Source organism: Perognathus longimembris, chromosome 7 (genome assembly GCF_023159225.1).
Source record: "Perognathus longimembris pacificus isolate PPM17 chromosome 7, ASM2315922v1, whole genome shotgun sequence".
Taxonomy (NCBI): Eukaryota; Metazoa; Chordata; class Mammalia; order Rodentia; family Heteromyidae; genus Perognathus; species Perognathus longimembris.
In genome coordinates, this window is record NC_063167.1 from 73,825,723 (window position 1) to 73,848,095 (window position 22,373).

Consider the following 22,373-nt stretch of genomic DNA (forward strand, 5'->3'; position numbering starts at 1 on the left):
CCTTAAATTCAGGGGCTTTTCTGTTCGTAGCTGTCACTTTACCACTTGTACCATAACCTCCAGCTTGGTATTTTGCTTGTACATGGGAAATGGAGTCTTGTAGCCTTTTCTGCCTTAGCTGGCTTTAAATTATTCTTAAGTCTCAGCCTTCCGAAAAGCTAGGATTACAGATGTGAACCACTGGCACCTGAACTTAGGTGTAATGTTTGTACAAAAACCTAAATCACGTGAAAATTAAAACATACCCATCAAGCATAAAATTTTGTCTTAAAGGAGTTGAGAATGAGTAGAACCTTGAAAAGGGATGTAGACTCAGATATGAAAATATAGTACTTCATTACAGTGAGACTTTTGTATAATTCATTTATGATAACAACAACAACAACAACAAAAACCCCAACCAGATGCAATTCTTTACAAAATAGAGAATATACCAGGAAGCCTTTTTGTGTTAATATGTGTTTGCCCAAATTGTATTTTCTGAATTTCAGCTACTTAGTATAGTGTAAAATTTTAAAGCAATGTGGTTATTACCACATTGGGAGTAGCTATGTAATATTCCATTTGGTGGGCACAATTGTTTAACTGTGGTTGGAAGAAATCAGGTTGTGGGCAGTGTTTTCCTGTTGTGCAGAATGCTGTGCCTGTAACAGCTGGCCATTTGCCGTAGCCTGTGTGGGCCTGGGCATACTTCCCTAGGTGAGATTTCCTCGATGGCTCTTCCCTTTGTAATGACACAGCAGAAGCATTTGGTGGAATCGTTTTCTCAAAATGTGATACTTGTTTTCTCCATGTTTACCCCCTCACAGAACAGATAATGATTAAAGATGACATTGCTATATCAACAGTATATTGAATACATGACACTGCCTACAATGTGACTGTTTTATGCCTAGTCCACCAACTGGCATTAGCATTTGAGTAATTGTGAAATCATCTTCTTTTTTTTTTTTTTTTGTACCAGTACTGAGGCTTGACTCAGGGTCTGGGTCTGTCCCTTAATCTTTTTACTCAAGGCTAGCATTCTGCCACTTGAGCCACAGCTCCACTTCCAACGTTTTGGTAGCTAATTGGAAACGAGTCTCACAGGCTTTGCTGAATCAAATTGTCATCCTCAGATCCTAGCCTCCTGAGTAGCTAGGACTACAGGTGGGTGCCACTGGTTCCTGGCTGATTGTGGATTAATCTTGGAATTATTGACAAGCATTTGATCAAATGGAGTCTTATGCCCACTGCAGACTTCTCTTTTCTGATTTGCTAAATGGCAAGTGGATGTTTAAGTCATTGTATCAAGCTGTGTAGAGAATTGTGTGGAGTCGGTATTTTCTTTGTGGAATGACACACCTAAAATGCCTCGGAGAGTGTCCCAAGCCACACACCCCTTCTACAGGAAGAGACCACTAGGAAATGCATTTGCCAGTCTCATGACAGGAAGTATTCTGTATCTTTAGACGGTTGTTGGTCACATAGAATAAAAAAATACATGCTTTTTATAAGCTTACTAATGAAAAAGCAGAAGGAGGAAGAAAAGATGGATACCAACCAAATAAGCAAATGTATACTATGTATAATACGTCATGGGATATAGGTAACATGGAGGGCAAGCAGACCCAGGAAGGAGACCCGGGAGGGCCTCTGTGTGGGTGAGAGGTGGTGAGAGCAATGGCATGAGCCAGAGCAGCTATTTCTGGGAAGAGCAGTCCAGAAGCTCAGCCTCTGAGTGGACTCCAGGGATGTGTTGGCATGGGACAGGGTTAGCGTGGACACCTGGCTAGCTTGGTGCACTCTGGAGGTGCAGAAGGAGTGAGAGCCTCAGATTGCTTCTCTCAAATGGGAATAGGGATTGGGGAAATGGTGTCATCTCCCTTGACGAATTTTCTTATGCAGGGAACAGTAAGACCAAACATGGAAGAAGATTTGAAGGGAGTGATAGCACGCATGATACTGAGGGAGCAACCCAGTGGAGGGAGGAAGATGGTAACTTAGAAGAGAACTGTGGCAGGAGGATGAGGGGTTGTTTTGTAGAGATGCAGGAATCTGGTGTATAAGTGCGAGCATTACTTTAGATTGGGGTGATAGCTCACCCACAGAAATAGAAGGGAAGAGTGTGGGCATGAATGCAGGAAGGCTGAGAAAAACGTAAATAGAGGCTTAGAAGTTTTCTCTGTGCACTTTGTCAGGGAGACACCAAGTGCAGGGTTTTGGCTGAATTGGGAGTAGGGGAGGTGTCTGTAAAGTAGTCATCCTGGGATGGAAGGCTGATGAGCCAGGAGACACACCAGGATTGCCAAGCTGGCTGAGCGCAGTGGTCACAGATTCAACCCAGGACTTGTCAGCCTGCTCTCCCCAGCCCTGTGCACAGACTTGGGACAGGTGCCGAGCAGGCAGGGATTTGGATCAAACAAGAGCCACTGTTGGCCACAGATAGGGGTCAAGCTGCTTTCTGCTACTGTCACAAAATGCCCAGGTGATTAACTTTTTTTTGTTGCCAGTCCTGGGGCTTGGACTCGGCCTGAGTACTGTCCCTGGCTTCTTTTTGCTCAAGGCTAGCACTCTACCTTTTGAGCCACAGCACCACTTCTGGCTCATTCTGTACATGTGGTGTTGAGGAATTGAACCCAGGGCTTCATGCATGCTAGGCAAGCACTCTACCGCTAAGCCACATTCCTAGCTGCTGAGATGATTAACTTTAAGAAGAGGAGAGGCAAGTGTGAGCTCAGAGTTTTAGGAGATTCAGTCTGTGACCGGTTGGGCTCATTGCTGTGAGCCCGTGTTGGCATGGAGCCGTCATGGAGGAGCATATGGCAAAGGCAGTCTACTCATATCTGAGAACAGAAGAGAAAGAAAGAGAAGGGGCCAGGGTTCGAGGGAAATGACTAGAAGATCTCCCACCAGAAATGGCTGAACCATTCATGAAGCCCAGCCTGGGGTTCTTTGAGAATGTCCAGAGCTTGTAGGGAGAAATGTGAAGAAAGGAGGAGAGAGGACAAGGAACGAGGAGGGAGAATGGGACAGATAACAGGTAGAGCTTTGACTGCCAACCAAGTAAGTTTAGATTTTGTTTAGTAAATAGAGGACGTGTGTTGTTGCTTTGAGACAGAATCTCACTGTGTAGCTAGGCTGGCCTCAAACTCTTGATTCTCCTGCCATAGCCTCTTGAGGGCTGGGATTACAGGCGTGTGCCAGTGCTCCATAGTAGTGGAGTTCTTAAAGGACTTTCTGAAACAGCTTTTGAGGGGATTGGAAAGAATCAAAATAGTTTTTTTTTTTTTTTCATGTTTTAGAATCCCGAACAAACCTAAGCGTGAGTAGAGGCTGAGGGGTAGAGGCCTGTAGGCCTTTCTGATGGTGCAGGCTACTTTAAGATGGCGTAGAGACAAGACACTTACCTGGAAGAGCTGCCCCAAGCTGTGAATTCTGGGCCCTGGGGGAGCTGTAGACCATTTATTGGGGTTTCAGCTGTGTGGGATACAAGAAAGGGAAACCAGAGAGGCTAATGGTAGACCCCTGTATCTTCTACCATATCACCTCATAGTAATCTGTGTCATTGATAAGTGGGCAGAAAATGCCAGATCCTTCATGTTCATCTCTTGGGACCTTCATAACTTCCTTTCTGCTTCTTTTCAGCACTCAATCTCTTAGTGTCAGTGGAGACACTGGGACTTTTAAAAAGCTGAGTGGTTTTTGTTTTTTTAACTCAAGGATGCCGCTGCTCTACCACTTGAGCCACAGCTCCACTTCTGGCTTTTAGGTGGTTATAGAAGTTAAGAGACTCTTGGATTTTCCTTCCCTGGGCTGGCTTTGAACCTTGATCTTCAGATCTTAGCCTTCTGAGTAGCTTGGATTACAGGTGTGAGCCACAGATGCCACAGGAAAACAAAGCCGAGGAAAGTAGGGCACAGTGACACACAGCAGTGCCCGTTCCTGAATCTACAGATGGGCCTTTTTGCAAGACCTCAGATTTGTGAATGCAGATTCCACATTTGTTCTGTGTATCTTCGTATAAAGGGAAATGTTCTCACAGCGAGCCTTTGTATGTTCATCTTTAAGGTGTGCTGTAGACAAGGGCCCCTTCTATTTCCTGAAATTAGTCATCGAAGGAAAACACCCACTTAATAATAAAAATAATACCTAACATCTGCTCAGCATACCAGAGCTCCTAGGAGCTGCAGATTCTCACATCACAACACCAGACACCGTGCTTGGGGTGTTATAACCTATAAGATGTCAGGCCAGAGGAATGCATTTATTTAGAGATGGGCTTGTGATGAAAACTGCTTCCATGTTTATTTCTGTCTTGATACTGGGGAGGCCTGACGAAAGGGGCTAACAGCCATGGAGTTTGCAAGGCATGAGTTCAAATCCCAAGGCTATCAGCTAGTAACCTTCAGCAAGTTGCTAACGTCTCCTCATAAACTAAAAGGGTAATCACTCCCAGATTGCAGTGGAAAGAACACTTCTCAGCCATGGCCTAGGGCAGACAATAGCATCCGGGACCTTTCCTCGCCTTGGTGTCCATTCCCAGATGATCTTAGTTCCCATACATGGCTCCTTCCATCCTCTAGGCCTCAGTCCACTGGCTCAGCAGCCACCACCACTAGCGTCTGGTTCTCCATCTCCATCCACACCACCATATAGCTATATAGCTCCTCACCAGTTCACTTTCTACAGTTCTTTTATGTTAACATGAATCCGCTGTCTCCATTGTCTGGTAATTCAAATACCTTCTGGCTTTCCACTTTCTTTGAAATCTGGCAAAGCCTTAGCCTTTGACTTGCTTTCTGGTGACTGCTCAGCCCGAAGCCTTTGCTCTGGTCACACCTGGCATCTTAGCCCTAAGCAGAGCCGGTGTTCATCTTGCCTCTGTGCCTCGCTCACACAGTTCTTCCTGCCTAGGATACTGCATGTGTGCATGCATGGATTATATGTAGGCAAGAAGCCAGGTGGCCCAGAGGAATGTCTTCCTTCTAAAGAACGATGAGAACATTCACGTCGTGACATATATTCATTCCTTTGCTTACACGTAACCCCATGGCCACCCCCCTCCTTTTTTGGTGGGACTGGAGATTAACCCTAGGGCTTTGTGCCTGTTTGGCCTGTGCTTCACCAGTGAGCTTTGTCTCCAACCCTGCCTTCCATTTTGTTTCTACCTGGACAATTTCCTGGACACATTGACTTTCTTATGTCCTCAGTGCAGCCCTGTGAGTGTCTATCTACCAGAGGGAAGATCAGCTCAGGATGTGGGGCTCTTTGGAAACAGTGAGAAGCCAGTGGGAAGTTTCTTATTTATGGCACTCAAATGACAACTAACACTTTTTAAACCATTTTTGCTTTCTTTTTTTCCTTTTTCTTTTCTTTTTGCCAGTCCTGGGGCTTGAACTCAGGCCCTGGGCACGGTCCCTGGCTTCTTTTTACTCAAGGCTATAGCACTCTACCACTTGAGCCACAGTGCCACTTTCAGCTTTTTCTGTCTATGTGGTACTGAGGAATCGAACCCAGGGCTTCATGCATGGTAGGCAAGCACTCTATTGCTAAGCCCCATTTTCACTTTCTTTTAATGAGCAAAGGTCATACCTTGTCAGTGACAAATTGCATAAGTCATCGAAACTCTCACCATCTTTTCAGAGTATAATGCCCCTTTCCATGGCCTTCTCTTCGTGCTGGTCCAGTTTCCTGTGCAGATGGGAGAGGAGGGAGAACCCCAACACTGGACATTCTTTTCCAGAGTAATTGGTCACTGCCTCAAGATGGAGGTGTCCCACACCGGATTTCCTTTTCCTCTACGTCTCTTCTAGTGGAAGGAGGACTGAGTAACTCTTGCAGTCTAGCTCACTCACTAGGGCAAGTGCTATTAAATTATAGTAGCAATTAAGAGGCTGCCTTTTCCTTTTAACATTCAGTTATAAGGACAAGGACTTTTTAAAAAAAAAAACCTTAAATTAGTAATAAGAGATTAAAATGGGATGGGTGAGTGGAAACAATTTATCTTAAAAGAAATGGCATATGCTAAGCCTATAAGCTTACACTCACATAGCCTATTTAATGAGAGGGGATATATATATATATTTGAGGTTAGCCAGGTCTAATACAAATAGGCATGTGCCTTATAACTTGCATTGTAAAATTAAAATCATATGCTAATAATAAATAGAAACTTATCTAATTTGTTTTTCCTTTCTTTCTACCTATTTGTATTTTCCAAATTTTGTTCATTGAATATATTTAAGCTTTATTTTTTAAGAGATTAAAACAATGAAAGAGAGAAAGAAAACCACGTTGGACGTAGACGAGTGATTAAGAACAGCCTGTTGAATTGGTGTATTCTCCTGGGCATGGCTTGAAGAAGCCCTCAGGTGTCTGGGAGACTCACCCAAGAGCAATTTGCTTGATTACGGGAGCACATAGGAAGTGTTTGGATAGAAACTGCTTATTTTCATCATCGTATATTTGCTGGTATCTTGTACAAACACGTTTGTAGTTATATTCAGTAAATGCACATCTTAATTAAGCTTTCTAGCCTCTTCACAACTCTGGCTTGTGTAGTTCCATCACATGGGACTTTGGTGGGAAGACTGTGGGACCCCTCCCCCCTTCTCTTAGCCATTGTTCTGAAATTTGCCTTTCTTTGGATGCCAAGACCCATTGTTTCCTTGTACTGAACAACAGATCTCTGACAACACTGACATCTCTGTCAGAAAGACAAAGGCTATGAAGATTCTTCTCTGGCCCTGATCAAGCCCTTATGGATTCATTCATTCATTTGTATGCCAGTCCTTGGCACTGTCTCTTAGCTTTTTTGCTCTAGGCTAGTAGTGCTCTACCACTTGAGCCACAGCTCCACTTCCAGCTTCCTTTTGCTGGTTGGTTTAAGTATATCTCACAGGCTTTAAAAATGTGACTGAATTTCCTGCTCATCTAACCTTTGCCTATTTTTTCAGTTTGTTAAGGTACTTTTATTGCTACGTTTCCTTTCTATCTCATTTGCTCTCCTTTTCAGCTTTGTGCAATTAAACTCATCCTGAAACAATAATCTAGCTGTAAGATGGGGGACAGGACCAAAAACCATATGGTGTGGTATTTGAGGCTTTCAAGTACAACATGTCCAGTCCCATTTTCTCTGTAATATTACAGAGAGATTTTTCTCTGTATTATTCAGTCCTTTGGTTAATGACAGACAGGGTTTTGTACAGAAAGGTGGTTAAAGACTAAACACAACACTGGCTTTCAGTACTGGATTGTAGTTGATAAAACCTCTTTTCCCTGGGGTTGTATATAGATCAATGATTATGAAACTACTGTCTGTGTGTTTTGGAAGTGATAATTAAGTATAGATAAAATGGATAATCAGTATGAATTCATGTTCACCTTGATAATACATATAAATGCATACAATAGAAATATAAATGTGCACATATCCTGGGACACACACACACACACACACACACACACACACACACACACACACTTTGTTCTGGTTAGCTCAAAGACTCTAAAAAGGATAAGTGTCCAAGTAGCTACACGTATACCTAGCACCCCATCATAATTTTTTGTGTCTGTGTGTGCCAGTCTTGAAGCTTGAACTCAGGACCTAGATACTGCCCTTGAGCTGATTTGCCAAAAGCTAATGCTCTGATACTTTTGCCACTGCTCTACCTCTGGCTTTTTGGGGGGGCAGTTAATTGGAGATAAGAGTCACAAATTTTCCTTCCCTGGCTGACTTCAAACCACAATCCTCAGATCTTAGCCTCCTGAGTAGCTAGGATTACAGGCATGAGCTACCAGTGCCCAGCTCTGCAAGACTCTTATATCCAATATCTTCCAAAAAAAGCTGGAAGAGGAGCTGTGGCTCTATTAGTAAGTAGAGTGCTAGCCTCAAGTGAAAAAGCTCAAGACCCAAGCCTTGAGTTTAAGCCCCAGAGCCGGCACAGATTAAAATGTGCCAAGTCCTGATCTTATAACTCTCATTGGAACACTATATTGTGAACACAGGGGGCTACCCATACGCCTCCACAAAACACATGTGGAAACCCAGATAGAGGCATAGAATTCCATTGTATATGTACCACATTTTCTTGATACATTAATCTACTGAGGGGCATCGGGTTGGTTCCACATTTTAGTGATAACAAATTGTGCTGTGATGAACATAGTTGTGCTGGTGACTTTAGTGTGGACTTGCTTATAATCTTTTGGGTAGATGCCCAGAAGTGGGGTTTCTGGGTCATAGGGAGCTTTCCAGAGTGGTTGAATGAGTTTGCACTCCCACCAACAGTGTAGTAGGGTTCCCTTTTGGCTACATCCCCTCCAGCATCTGTTATTATTAGTTTTCTTGACAATGGACATTCTTACTGGGGTGAGGTGGATTAACAGAAGTTTTAAATCCCTATATATATACAAACCTGGGAGGCCTGGTATACTTTCTGCAAGCTATCATTGTAGATAAACAAAGAACTTAGAAAAATTTTTCTGATTCATTTCAAAAGTAACATAAGCGAACTGTGAGTAAGCCATAGATGTAATACAATTTTTATTAATATGTGTATCTTAAAAGTAACAGTATTGGGGCTGGGAATATGGCCTAGTGGCAAAAGTGCTTACCTCATCATATACATGAAGCCCTAGGTTCAATTCCTCAGCACCACATATAGAAAATGGCCAGAAGTGGCGCTGTGGGCCAAGTGGCAGAGTGCTAGCCTTGAGCAGGAAGAAGCCAGGGACAGTGCTCAGGCCCTGAATCCAAGGTCCAGGACTGGCCAAAAAAAAAAAAAAAAAGCAACTGGAAAATTTTTAGATTCTAATTTTCTATGTGAACAGATTTGACTTACATAATTGAAATTTTTTAATTATAAAAATATGTTGGTATCTGCAAGTTTCTATTTGTGTGGGACATTATGTCATTTCAGGTAGTAATTGAGCTTCTGAAAAGCTGTTGAACTTTTTTTTTTCAGTCATAGGGCTTTATACTCAGGGCCTGAATGCTGTCCTTGAGCATTTTGCTCTAGGCTAGTGCTCTACTAGTTTGAGCCACAGTTTCACTTCTGGTTTTCTGGGTGTTAATTGGAGATCAGAGTCCCATGGACTTTTTTGCTGGGGCTGGCTTTGAACCATGATCCTCAGATCTCAGCCTCCTGAGTAGCTAATATTACAGGTATGAGCCTCTGGCACCCCACTGGAACATTGAACTTTTGAAAGCCAAGTTATTTTTAGATGTCTTGAAAAAGCTCCACAAAAAAGGAATAGTCACATCTCATTCTTTCTACCAGTCTCTTTTATCACATTTTCTTAAAGCAGTATGTGTGTAACCTGTAAGGCTCAGGGACAGAGTGTCTTTAAGTCTGATACTCCAGAATATCATAGCCAATCTTTGGAAGGGTAGAAGGATAACCTCTCTGTAGGAAACCCTAGGAAAAGAAAGATATGACTGCCAGTATGTATTAAGTCCACACACAGTGTGGACATTCCATCTCCTGACAAGTGAGTGTTGGAAGCATTATTAAACATCTTAGTCATCACGTAATGCAGTTTCAGTGTCTTTTACAAATATGATCTCTAATAACTGTAACATACACAGGACTCTTAGCTTCCCATATCTATGCAGAACACTGGAGAGAATTGGCTTAAACCAGGAAAGGTTACTGTGTCTCAGGATTTTGGAGGTTTTAGTCCAGGGTTGCTTTTTTCTACAGAAGCTCTGTACATTGTGGTAGAAGCTTGTGGCAGGTGAGACTGTTCCCCTCATGAAGGCCAGAGAACACAAGAGAAGGAATCGGGGGTGTCCTGATAACTCCTCCAAGGGCACATTTCCAATAGCTCAACTTCCTCCTACCGATTCCCATCTCTGAAACTACCCCTATCTTCATGCTGTGGGAGCCAAGCCTTTGACTCACCAGGGCCTACGTGCACATTTCATATCAAAATGGTAACAGACTAAACTTCTAAAATTCACATCTCACATGGCCTCATAAATGTGTGGCCATCATTCCCATGGCTTGGGACAGAGGTCAGAGTGTGGGGACACAGCATCAGTACAACAGAACTCCCCTGAGGGTGAGCAGGAAAGGCCAGGGAGAGAGAAGGGATGGGGGATGGGGGATGGGGGAATGGAAAGAGGATGAGGAGGGAGGGGGTCATTCAGATCAGAACACCTTAGTGGTCTCTGCCATGGAGGGGTCATTCAGATCAGAAGACCTTAGTGGTCTAGTCTCTGCCATGGTCCTACAGAAGGGAAAGCTAAGAATCAAAAGGTTGTGTTTCCAGCCCAAAGTCCATATCCAGTGACCACATCACGTATCCAGTGACCAAGTTGCATCTAAAATGCAGACCAGGACTCTCAGCATTTATTCACTGGTGGGTGCTCTCAGGAACTTAAAAATACTCTTGAGACCAGGTGGATGGAGGTGGGGGTGGGGAGGCAGGCAAGAGAGGGGGAGGACTGGGACTCACAGGGTAGACTGCCACAGGGGAGGGAGCTTGGGGGTAAGGGATGCTTCTGCATAAAGGTCAGGTTTATCATCCCTGAAGGACAAATTCTCTTAGACCTAAATACCATTATATATATATTCATATGTATGTATAATGTGCTTAGATATGTATGTATATATAACTATTATATGGTCGTGTAATAATTTTAAAAGGTGTTTTGTAGTGCTGTCATCTTTTGCATCAATCAGACAAGTTACTCTGGATATATACCAGGCCTTTCCTTCTGCCTATGAATCTGGAGATAATAACCAACTCAGATGTCTGCATGGGCCACACGCCAAGCCAGCTCAGGCAGTGCCTCAGGAGGGTAGAGCCTGGCATTTGCTGCTTTCGAGCTTTGCTCCATGACTACTTTATAGAGGGCATCTCCCCTCAAACCACTTTCCTAGGCTGAGAAGCTCACGTGTCCTAGGGAGTCATGGAGGGCCAGAGGCCTCAGCTGACCCCTTACTGTCAGCTGCCCTAGTTCCCGCCTGTTGCTGTGTCTCATGCTTATGGGGAATCACCACAGCAGCCAAGTTACTTCTAGTTTGGCAGCTGGTGCAGCTGTGGCACATCCAGCTCTTTCAAGACATCTGAGGCAATGCTGGCAGTTCACCAGAGACAGTTTGTTTCATGACCTTATAACCAGATCAACTTTGTTCATATCTAATTCATGTCTAGCAGACATTTCTACGGAGCTTCGGGACCAGAAGGTCCTTGAGAAAAGAATTAATGTAAACATCTCTACTTTCAGAACAATGATTTTCCCCTGCATTAAAAAGCTTTGTGTATTTGCTCTTCACGTGTATGGGTCATGACACATGTGCCTGGGTGTGCAACTCGTGTTGTTCACTGATTGTAATGTGGTCCATGAAGACTTAATCTGGGAGCCAGTGATGTTAGATCTGATGTTTTGGGGGGTTCTTTGTAAAGATCTCTGAGTTTCTTTTTAAATCGAAACCAACAGTCCCTACCTGCAGGACCTTCTAAGAAGCCAGAGAAACCATGTGGGATTCCTTTCGCTAGTGCTCCTCATCCTGTGTGCTGATCCCTGGACGAGCAACATGAATGTTAGGGTCCCTGCCCCAAGGAAGCTTACAGATTAGTAAAGGAGACGAAAAACCAGGGCGATGGAGCAGTGAGGAGGTGGAGAGGCAGAAACTCATAGGAGACTCTGGGAGTATTAATAAAGAAGGATTAGAAGGATGGGGTTCATGGCATTGAGATTTATGGAACTGACAGCAGACAATGACGAGGAAATCTGAGAAAGCCAGAGACCCCACGGGAACAGAGTGAGCTTGGTGAGAACCTGAAAGAAAGATATTGACATGTTAATATTAGTGGATTTTTTTTTTGTTTTCCCTTGGGAGAAATGAGTTTTTACTGGAGCCAATTCAAAGGGAAAAGAAATCCGGATATACATATTAAAACAACCCATTTTCTTTGTTGCCCATTTTTTGTGTTAAGTATTTTTGATACAGAAGAGAAGTGAAGTTGAGTGATTTATGTACACCTTCAAAACCCATGGTTAAGCTGGCACTGGTGGTTCGTACCTGTAATCCTAGCTACTCCATGGATGGAGATCTGAGAATTGTGATTCAAAGCCAGCCTAGGCAGGAAAATCTGTAAGACTTTTATCTTCAGTTAACCAGCAAAAAAGCCAGAAGTAGAGATGTGGCTCAAGTGATAGAGCCTTGAGCAAAAAAATCTCAGAGACAATGCCCAGGACCCAAGTTTAAGCCTCAGGACTAGCAAACAACAACAGCCAAAAAAAAAAAAAAAGATTAAAAATAAGCCTTTGTCCAGGTTTCATATATGTTTAGCACTTGGGCATTGAAGCTTTGGAGTACTAATGGAAAGTGTCTATCCAGGAAAGGAGGCTGGTTTGATGGAGAAAGCCTTTACATTAGGAAGTCTGGGTTGCACAGCTCATGCAGAAAATGAACTCTCTTCATCCCTGTGTATTCATTTTGTGTCTGTCCCAATCTTCTAGCCTGATTCTTCCGCAATGCTCCTTAATGAGGCTGCCTAGGCGGTGAGGGTCCAACCTTACCCCTTCCCTTTGCAGTCCTTGGAGTCAAGAATCATATAGTACCAGCTGTCCAGTAGCGGCTTCAGTCCTCCTTTAAGGGTGAGCAAAGGCAGGAGGGGAGGACAGGAGGATTCAAGACCCCCTAGTGGTTCACATCCCAGAGTCAAATATCCTCTGCCCCCGTGTAGAAGTTATATATCAGAAGACCGTGTGGCTTTATCAAGAAGATGTGATAGCAGGGCTGTCCTCTCAGACTTGTGACTGTCCACACACAGCACTGGGCTGCCCAAGCCATTGAGGCCTCTTCATGGCCCTTTGAGTTCTGAGCAATTTGTCAAACCTCAATCCCCACGCCTTTTAAGTGGGAAGAGAGAGCTAAGCAGAAGGCACTCTAAGAAGCCAACCTTGGAAGCTGGCTTTCAGCCCCTGCCCTGCCTCTGATTGCCACCCGGCCTTTGGTCATTGTCAGTGGCTGGAGTAGCCATCCTGGGAAAGCAGACTGGGATCAGGTCATGTGCAGAATCCCCTGTGCTTGGACTCATTGGTGGGAATAGAAGTCACTGATCTTACTAACTGTAACTTGATCACCACTGGTCCCCAGCTGCACTCATTACTGCCCCACCCATGTCACTCCCACTGTCCACTTTCTACTGCTCTGTCCACTTGGCCTGCCCCCTACTCTTTTATGCCTTATCCTGGTGATCGAGAGGGAACTCAGTGCCAGTCAAGGCTCAAGGGCCAGAAAGGTAGTTATAAACATGTTTGAGGCACCTACAAAAGCAGAGCTACTAACTAGAATTTCTAAGAATTTCATATTCACTGTCTAGCAGACTATCCAAACAGTCATCCTGGGGAAAAGCTGACCTTTGCTGCTTTCTGATGCTATGTCATGGTTTATCATTTTCATTTAATTTGTTTGGAGAAACACTATAATTTTTGCAGTACTTAGGGCCTTTAATGGCTTTTTCTTCTTCATTCCTGTAAATGTATCAGATGGATCCTTCCATCCAAACATCACAGGGGTGTCTGGCCAGGCCTGCCCAGACCCATGCATCCCTATGCGAGGCTCACTCACTCCATTCTTCAACTTGATTGTGTATGAGCATCTCCATGCTGGGGGCTGGGGGCTGGGCTCTGGGGCAAGGGCAGATCAGGGAGAGAGGTGACAGGTGTCTGGCACACATTCGTCCTCCCCCAGAGCTTATGAGGTAAGACCAAAGTTTTCTCCACAATGAAACGACAGTGTTGGTATGCATTCAGAGGTGTGCTGTAGTTTTAGAAGGACCAAACAAGGAAAGGTGGTAGAAAGTTTGCATTAGCAGGTTATATGTGTCTGACTGGTTTATTATTTCCAAAGTCTGAACCCCATGACTCTGAGTTTTTGTCTGCTTCATTCTTAGCACTGCTCCAAACTAGCTCCTTCCAGACTTGGGCATTCTGCCTAGTGTCATAGTGTCTTGCCATGACCTGGCTTTGTCCTGAAGTCTGCCCTTTGATAAGCTGCTGGAGCCACAAAAGAATGACCAAGTTGAAGCCCCTGAGCTCCAGAATAAGAGGACTTTCCCAAGGGGCTCTGTGTGCTTGTGTAGAGGAACTGTTAGCTGTCACGTAGGCTGAGTGACCCCAAGTTCCTTATTTTCATAGTCTGCTTAAATGTATGTTACTATTGTTAAAGTCAAATGTACTTACTGAGTGTTTACTATGTGGCAGCACTGAGCTAAATGTACTTGTGTAGATGCATTTTCATTTGAAGTATTCTTTTCTCCTTTTTATTGATAAGAAAATAGAATCTGGTGGTTCATGCCTGTACTCAGGAAGCTGAGATCTGAGGATCACAGTTCAAAGCCAACCAAGTAGTGAAGTCTATGAAACTCTCATCTCCAATTAACAAATTAACAGTTCAAAGCCAGCCCAGGCAGGAAAGTGTGAGAGACTCATCCCCAATGAACCACCAGAAAACCAGAAGTGGAGCTGTGGCAAAAAGAGCTAAGGAACAGCACCTGGGCCCTGAGTTCAAGCCCCATGACTGGCAAAAAAAAAAAAAAAAAAAAGGACCTTGAGCAAGTTCAGACAGAGCAATGACACTGGAAAAAATAGAAAAGCACAAGCAGGTTGGGTGAGTGTGTGAAGTTCTGGTGGCTAAAGAAATACTGTCTACCACTAAGTAAGTGATCACCTGTGGTCATAATAACAACGCCCCGCAGCCATGATGGCAGATCCACTTGTTTCTCCTCTTTGGAGCAGTGGTGCCCTCACTCCTCGTGTATCAACTGTGACATGTTGTCTACTCTGCTTAGATTTAGGGTCAAATTCACCTTTGGGATGGGTTGTGTTTACCACAAGTCTGGCAGGCAATCAATTGTTCCTCTCATTTTGGTTAGTCCAATGAGGATTGTTTTAAAGGTTCATTTCAAAGAGACTTCAGCCAGGGGCCAGTGGCTCACACCTGTAATCCTAGCTACTCAGAAGGCCGAGATCTGAAGACTGCAGTTCAAAGCCAGCCAGCAAGAAAGTCTATGAGACCCTTATCTCCAGTTAGTCACAAAAAAGCTGGAAGTAGAACTGTGGCTCAAGTGGTAGAATGCTAGCTAGCCTTGAACACCAAAGGTCAGGGACAGGGCAGGGCCCAATCCCTGAGTTCAATCCCAGGACCAGCACACACACACACACACACACACACACACACACACACACACACAAAGGGAGGGAGGGAGAGAGAGAAGGAAAAGGAAGAAAGGTGAAGTGACACTTGTTCATTCTCCTCTTGTTATATCACCAGAGGAAGTCCCTAAACAAATTCGTCCTCCTGGCCCCTCTCTCTACCCCTTCGTTCATTCCTGTTCCTTCCTTTCTTCTCCCTGGGGGCCTGCCTGCTCACACAGGTGATGAGTTATGAGTTTTAATCCTACAGGTGGCATATGGCTCGCCGCTGATGGCTGCCAGCTGCCGATGCCCTGGTGTGCCAGGGGAAGGGGAGTGGGGAAGTCTACCTAACTCAGGGGTGAAACTTCAGGAGAACCATGAGGCTGCAGCCCAAAGTCACATTCTGCACCCAAACACACCAACAAAGCATTCTCAGGACTAAACACAGCACTTTGCTCCTATCAGCCTGACTCCTTTCTAGCCTGACTTTGAGTAGGAGATGACTTCTCAGTGCCCCTCAAAGAGGAGACAGGCTAAGACTGCTTGCCTTGATCATTATTATTTATTTATTTATTTATTTTTTGCCAGTCCTGGGCCTTGGACTCAGGGCCTGAGCACTGTCCCTGGCTTCTTCCCGCTCAAGGCTAGCACTCTGCCACTTGAGCCACAGCGCCGCTTCTGGCCGTTTTCTGTATATGTGGTGCTGGGGAATGGAACCTAGGGCCTCGTGTATCCGAGGCAGGCACTCTTGCCACTAGGCTATATCCCCAGCCCCTTGATCATTATTTTTATAGCTTTCAATGAATATTTGTTGAAGATAAACTTACCAACATGTTGTGAGAACAATAAAAAAAATGTGTCTGGTCATAACTTGCAAGTGGATACTTGGCCCTTATTCATCCCACTAAATTCTTGGGAAGGTAAATCTAAATGTATCAAAAATCCTTGGAAGTAAATTCTTTGAGTGAAACAATTTATCTAAAATAGAAAGAGCCCTGTTACAAATATTTTTGGTGTTTAGCATGTGAAAATAGGTTTCTGGCCCATGCAGAGTACTGGCCTCATGGAAAGTTACTTTGTATGCCAAATCCCAGGTGCAATGCAAGGCAGTGAACACTTCCTTCTACATGTGCTGACATAAACCAGAAGGCATCATGACATTCTTCACCAGATTGTCCTCATGTTTACAACTAAACATTCTAAACTCCTATTCCTTTAAAAATGTTATTGAAACTAGGTACTGGTGGCTCATGCCTATAATCCCAGCTACTTAGGATCTGAAGATTCTGGCTCAAAGCTAATCCAGGCAGATAAATCAGAGAACCACTTCTGTCTAATTAGCCACCAAAAAGCCAGAAATGGAGTATGGTTCAAGTGACAGAGTGTCAGCCTTGAGCAAAAAAGTCAAGCAAGACCTGGAAACTCTTGAGTTCAAGCCTCATTACAGGCATGCATATACCCACAACTCTACTATCCTAAGGCTTTCATCCTGTTCTACTTATGTTAGTTCTTCAGGCCTCACCTTTTCTGGCTGGTCCTTGTAGTCACAGCAACAGGCCTGAATCAGAGAAAAGGAAGGGAGGGGGGATTCAGGCCAAACAGAAATTGCATGGTGAGAATAATTAAGGGCAAAAACTATGGGTAAAAGGAAGCTCCCAAGTCAACACAATCAATAAATAAAAGGACAAGTAGATATTAAATTCTAAAAGTTATTAGGAGAATCCTGAAAGCATACTTAGGTTCTGGAAGAAATCAATTCAGTCAGAGCTGGTTGTCGAATTCTGGGGATCAATTCGAGACACTCAATTAGTCTTTATAAAACTCCATCAAGGGAAACAGAATATTGAAATGTTCTTATGAGATTAATTTTATGAGTCATGGTTAGTAGGATAGTTATGAAGATGAGCAAACACTCTCAAAAATAAGCACAGTAAAACAGCAGAAGAAATAATGTTTAATTTCCTCCTTTTCAAACCAACTAGCTGAATTTCAACTAGAATTCTTTAAAGACACAAGTGCATGTATCTACTTGTTTGTGGAGTACAGGGAGAAAGTAGTATCTTCCTTCTGCTAATCCTGCCATTCCTCTCAGCAGTGAGAACAGTATTAACCTGAGTGGAAATTACAGGTGGAAAATTAATATTTGTGCACCTGGCTTTTTGAAAAGATATACACCACAGATCAAGTTTTGGTCCAATTGGGTAACAAAGCGATAAAGAAAGCCAGGTGCAGTGGTACATGCCTGTAATCCCAGCTACTCTGGAGGCTGAGGCAAGGAGTATCTTAAGTTTGAAGCTTACCTAGGCACCATAGCAAGATCCTGGCTCAAAGGGAAAAAAATGTAGAGAACTGAATGATGGCATTAGAGAGAAAGAAAAGATATTACCATTTTTATTTAAGGGGATGCAGTTCTTGAAATCTCTTGTTAGTGATTGGAACAACTTTCATCATCAGAGAAACTGGAAATCAGTTTCAGCTATGCTATTCCATTCCCCACCCCACCTGAGTCCCCCATACCACCTTCTCTTCCTCCTCTTTGAACTCACTGTACACTATAATGGTGTCACACTGGCCAGAGGAAGAACCATGGATCTGCCATGTATTAGCCATGTGGCTTCAGCTCGGTCACTTCTCTGTCTCTCTTTTTGCCAATACTACTAGCCTTTGAACAAGATTTCATTCAGCCTTTTTACTCAAGACTAGTGCTCTACCACTTGAGCCACATCTCTTTTATAGCTTTTTTCCTCCCAGAGCTGAGGACCGAACTCAATGCCTTGCATTTGCCAGGCAAATGCTCTTCCACTGAGCTAACTCCCCAAGCCCTTGAGCCACATCTCTATGTCCAGCTTTTTGCCAAGTTGTATTGGGTGGTGGCCAGACCAGCCTGGGCCCAGGCACTGGGTAAAGAGCTGGAATGAGGAATTCCATGAGCCGCACAGCTCTAACCTGCATTGTGACTCTGGGCCCGAGGCGCCAGCAGCCCTCACCCCTTTGTTTCTCATCACGGGGGATGTGCATGAACAAGAAAAAGTAATACTGTAGAGCACACAAGAACTACATGAAATTTTGTTTTGGAACCTGAAAGCGAAACACTTCCAGGCCAAAAAACATACATCTTCACTCTTCCACTGGCCTTACATAACTGCACTCTTACCTTACACCACCTCGTTGAAATTTTTCATTAACTTCTTCAAGCTTTCTTCTTTTCCCTCCCTTCTTTTCCAGGTCTGAATCAGACTACTCTTAGGAGTTCACTTTTCCTTGTGAATAGTTGTTTTTTTGTTTTGTTTTTATTTGCCAGTCCTGGGGCTTGGACTCAGGGCCTGAGCACTGTCCCTGGCTTCTTCCCGCTCAAGGCTAGCACTCTGCCACTTGAGCCACAGCGCCGCTTCTGGCCGTTTTCTGTATATGTGGTGCTGGGGAATCGAACCTAGGGCCTCGTGTATCCGAGGCAGGCACTCTTGCCACTAGGCTATATCCCCAGCCCGTGAATAGTTGTTTTGAAGGAATTTTTTTATTATTATTTAATGCTTTTTAAAATACATTTGTTTGCTTTAATTTTTTAACACCTATTCTAAACTGATTATATTTTGTTATTTTTCCTTTTGTGCTGGGTTTGGAGCTTAATCAGGGCCCGGGCACTGTCTCTGAGGTTTTTTTTTCACTCAAGGCTATCACTGTACCATTTGGGCTACAGTCCACTTCTACTTTTTGGTGGTTAATTGGAGGTGAGAGTTTCATGGACTTTACTGCCCTGGATGGCTTCAAATCACTATCCTCAGATTTCAGCCTTCTAGGATTAGCAGTAGCTAGGATTACAGGAGTGAGCTACCCATGCCCAGCTAGAAATTAGTTGTTGTTGTTTTTTTTAAAACCATACTTCTTGGGTTATATTTCCAGACTTCTGATTAAGTATTTTTCTGAAGCTGGCAATCTTTATTTCATTATTGACTAAAATGAATCTTCTGTAAATTCCTAAAACATGGAAATTATGGGATAAGGCTAAGTCTGAACCTTTGAACCTTAAGAGTATTTTTTTGGTAGCAAGCACAACTATACCAATTATTGTACTTTTGCAGTTTCATTATAAATCAGCTACCTCAGGTCACCTTAATTTTGTGCTAGGAAGGAAATGCCCTGCATGCTTCTGTGTATTAATTTATTTCATCTTTATAACCTCTCTGGCAGGTAGCCACCCACATGGTGACCTTTGAAGTGAGGAAAATGAAGTGCTGGAGACCCAAATGCATTGTCCACGCTCACTCAGCTAGAAACTAGCATCATCAGATGGGCACTCGTGGCTCACACCTATAAATCTAGCCACTCAGGAGGCTGAGATCTGAGAATCTGGTTTAAAACCAGCCTGGGCAGGAAAATCAGGAGACTCTTATCTCCAGGTGGGGAGGGAGCAGGGGACAAAAGTGAAGCTGTGCTTTACAGTGGTAAAAAGCCAGCCTTGAGCAAAACATAAATAAAAGTGAATGCCTTGGGCCTGAGTTCAAGCCCCAGTGTCATCACAAAACAAGGAAAGGAGGGAGAGGGAATTGGACGGATTGATAGATGACAGACAGACTAGCAAATCTAGTTTTCACTAATTGGGTTCTAGGATTTAGTCTCAGTAGCCCCAGCTTCCAGGCTTCTGCAGACATCCTGGTATGCTGTGCACTTCAATGTTACTCTGGAAAACATGTTATCTTCTAGAATTTTTTTCTCTTATTTATTGTCAAAGTGATGTACAGAGAGGTTATAGTTTCATATGTTAGGCCTTGGGTACATTTCTTGTACTATTTGTTACCTCCTACCTCATTCCCCCCTCCCCCTTCCCCTCTCCCCCCTGAGTTTTTCAGTTGGTTTACGCCAAATGGTTTTGCATCTTCTAGAATTTTGTAGCACCCAGTTTTCTAGGTCTTTAAAGATATCTACATTATTTTTTTTATAATTTTTTCATTGGCTATGAGCAAGTAAGTCAGAGGAATTGTCCTGTGTGCACTGAGATTACTGCCTGATTTTCTCAGAATTTTAGTCCTAAGACAAGTGTTGATGAATTTGTCATCTGATTTCCTCCCCCTTTTCCCCCCTTATAAATCAATGAAATTCTTCCACAAGCCTCTTGACACAGTCATTTCCTGTTTTGTCATTCCAAAAAGCATTTTGTTAAGACTCTATATTTTAAGTAAAGAGCGTTTTGTAATTTGTCTGTTTATATGTCACTTCTTTCCACCACCACCCTACCCCCGCTGCCTCCTGGTGAATTCTTCAAGAGTGGAAAACAGGTCTAATTTACTTCTGTCTTCCACCAGCCTGGTGACAAGTGGGTGAATCACATTGCCGGGGAGGCAAAGGGACTTGCCCCAAGCAGCCACCTGGTATGCAAGTGGCCTCTCCTACATACGACTCACATGTTGCCAGAAATGTTTTCAAATGATTGCAATATGTGCTCAGATACCAGGGCTCACTGAACTATTTATAAGATGATAATAACAATAATGATGCTGACTGTGATAATGACATTGCCATCCATCCTGCTGTACTGTTTTGAGCACAAAGGAAATGATGTTTTTGAGATTTTGGAACTGGGAAACTACCTACATGCATGCGTTCATTGCTATTAGTGCTCTGGTCTGTTGTTAACTTCTCTGTAATTTACATGGTATTTCCCAGCCGTCGCCTCATCCATTAATGTTTTATTTCTCCAGTGATGTCTGGTCTTGTAGCCATTTCATGGATGAGAGAACTGAGGCCTGGGATTCCGGGCTTCCCCTATGATCACAAGTGCCTGAATGAAGGCTCAGCCCACCCCTTCACCCCTTTGTATCTTCCTCATAGTCTCTGAGGGTGCAGTCTCTAAGGGTGATCATAAGGCCTAAAGGATGAAGAGCCTTTGTGGGAGATAGGAGCCAGGCCCCTTTCAGTGTATAGATGCTAGACAGACTTCTGTTTTCCCAGGATGGCTTGACCTGGAAGCTGGAAGTGGCCCCAGCCCTGAGTGGGGAGTCTGGGCTCCAGGAGGAGCTAACCCCTGCCATGCCTTTGTCTCAGTGGGAGCTCCTTACTGTGACTCTCAGAGGAAAGGGCTGACAAATCCAGCTGCTGCTTCCGGCTCCTATAATTCTGAAATTTATTATTATTTTTTCAAAGAATAGAGTGCCTTATTTTTAAACCAGTGGAAAATACCCTTAGCCTCTTCCTTGTTACTATTCCTTACAAACTGAATGTGCTCCCTGGAGCTTTTAAAGAGGCTGTGTGTGTGTAAGTGTGTAAGAGAAATTCTCATGATGTTCTCTGGGTGGTTTGAGCTCACGCTGTTTTTCAACAACAACAGAATGAAAACCAATTAAGGCAGATTTGCCTGGGCAGGAAGTTCTGAGGCTGATGACAGCACTGGTTTAGGGGAAGCCTGTAATTTCTGCCTGTGGTCTGACTGTCTTGAAGGCTATACGTGTGTAGTTCAGGCCTGCTTTTTCCCCTGCTTGTGCTGGTGACATTCGGCAGCAGAGGTCTTTAAGCAACTGCCTCCTCCCACACCGGTGGCTCGCCCCAAGTAAAGAGTAGAGATGACTAGGATGCAACCTGGTGGGTTTAGTTGTGTAGCCTATCATGGTGACTACAATACGTAGGAATATTTTCTCTAATACCACAATGGGGTTTTCCCCCCATTTCCTGATTTATGGGACAGAATGTGTATGGACTACTGAGTAGAATTATAAGAGTATAGTAAATTCACCATATCCTCTCCCTGAGTAATCTTAATTCTGAAGTAAGGGGATAAGGAGCTATCACTTTTAAAATCATAAACCATAGCAAAGTATTTACTGCTCAATTCATAGAGGGACCATCAATCTATATTTTGAATTTATGAACAAGATGGCCTAAGTGTGTTACTGACTGTTTGACAATAATAATTAAAGTTATAGTCAATATTAAATTAACAGCATAAAAGAGAAATCTTCAGGGGCTGGGAATATGGCCTAGTGGCCAGAGTGCTTGCCTCGTATACATGAAGCCCTAGGTTCGATTCCTCAGCACCATATATACAGAAAACGGCCAGAAGCGGCGCTGTGGCTCAAGTGGCAGAGTGTTAGCCTTGAGGAAGAAGACGCCAGGGACAGTGCTTAGGCCCTGAGTCTCAAGCTCCAGGACTGGCAGAGAGAGAGAGAGACAGACAGACAGAGAGAGAGAGACAGAGAGATCTTCACCAGCTGCCAGTGGCTCATGTCTGTAATTCTAGCTACTC

General features: G+C 43.7%; 1 protein-coding gene and 1 long non-coding RNA gene across 6 annotated transcripts in view; one reads left to right on the top strand and one right to left on the bottom strand.

Annotated features, from left to right (window-relative positions):
* Lrrc8d (leucine rich repeat containing 8 VRAC subunit D) overlaps positions 1-22,373 on the top strand; it is a 95,878-nt gene that overhangs the window by 52,034 nt on the left and 21,471 nt on the right. The window lies entirely within an intron of this gene.
* Positions 6,125-12,847, bottom strand: LOC125355529. The gene is made up of 3 exons (XR_007211671.1): positions 12,837-12,847; positions 9,177-9,182; positions 6,125-6,572 (listed from the first exon to the last, which is right to left on the bottom strand). It is a non-coding gene; the product is annotated as an uncharacterized LOC125355529 (long non-coding RNA).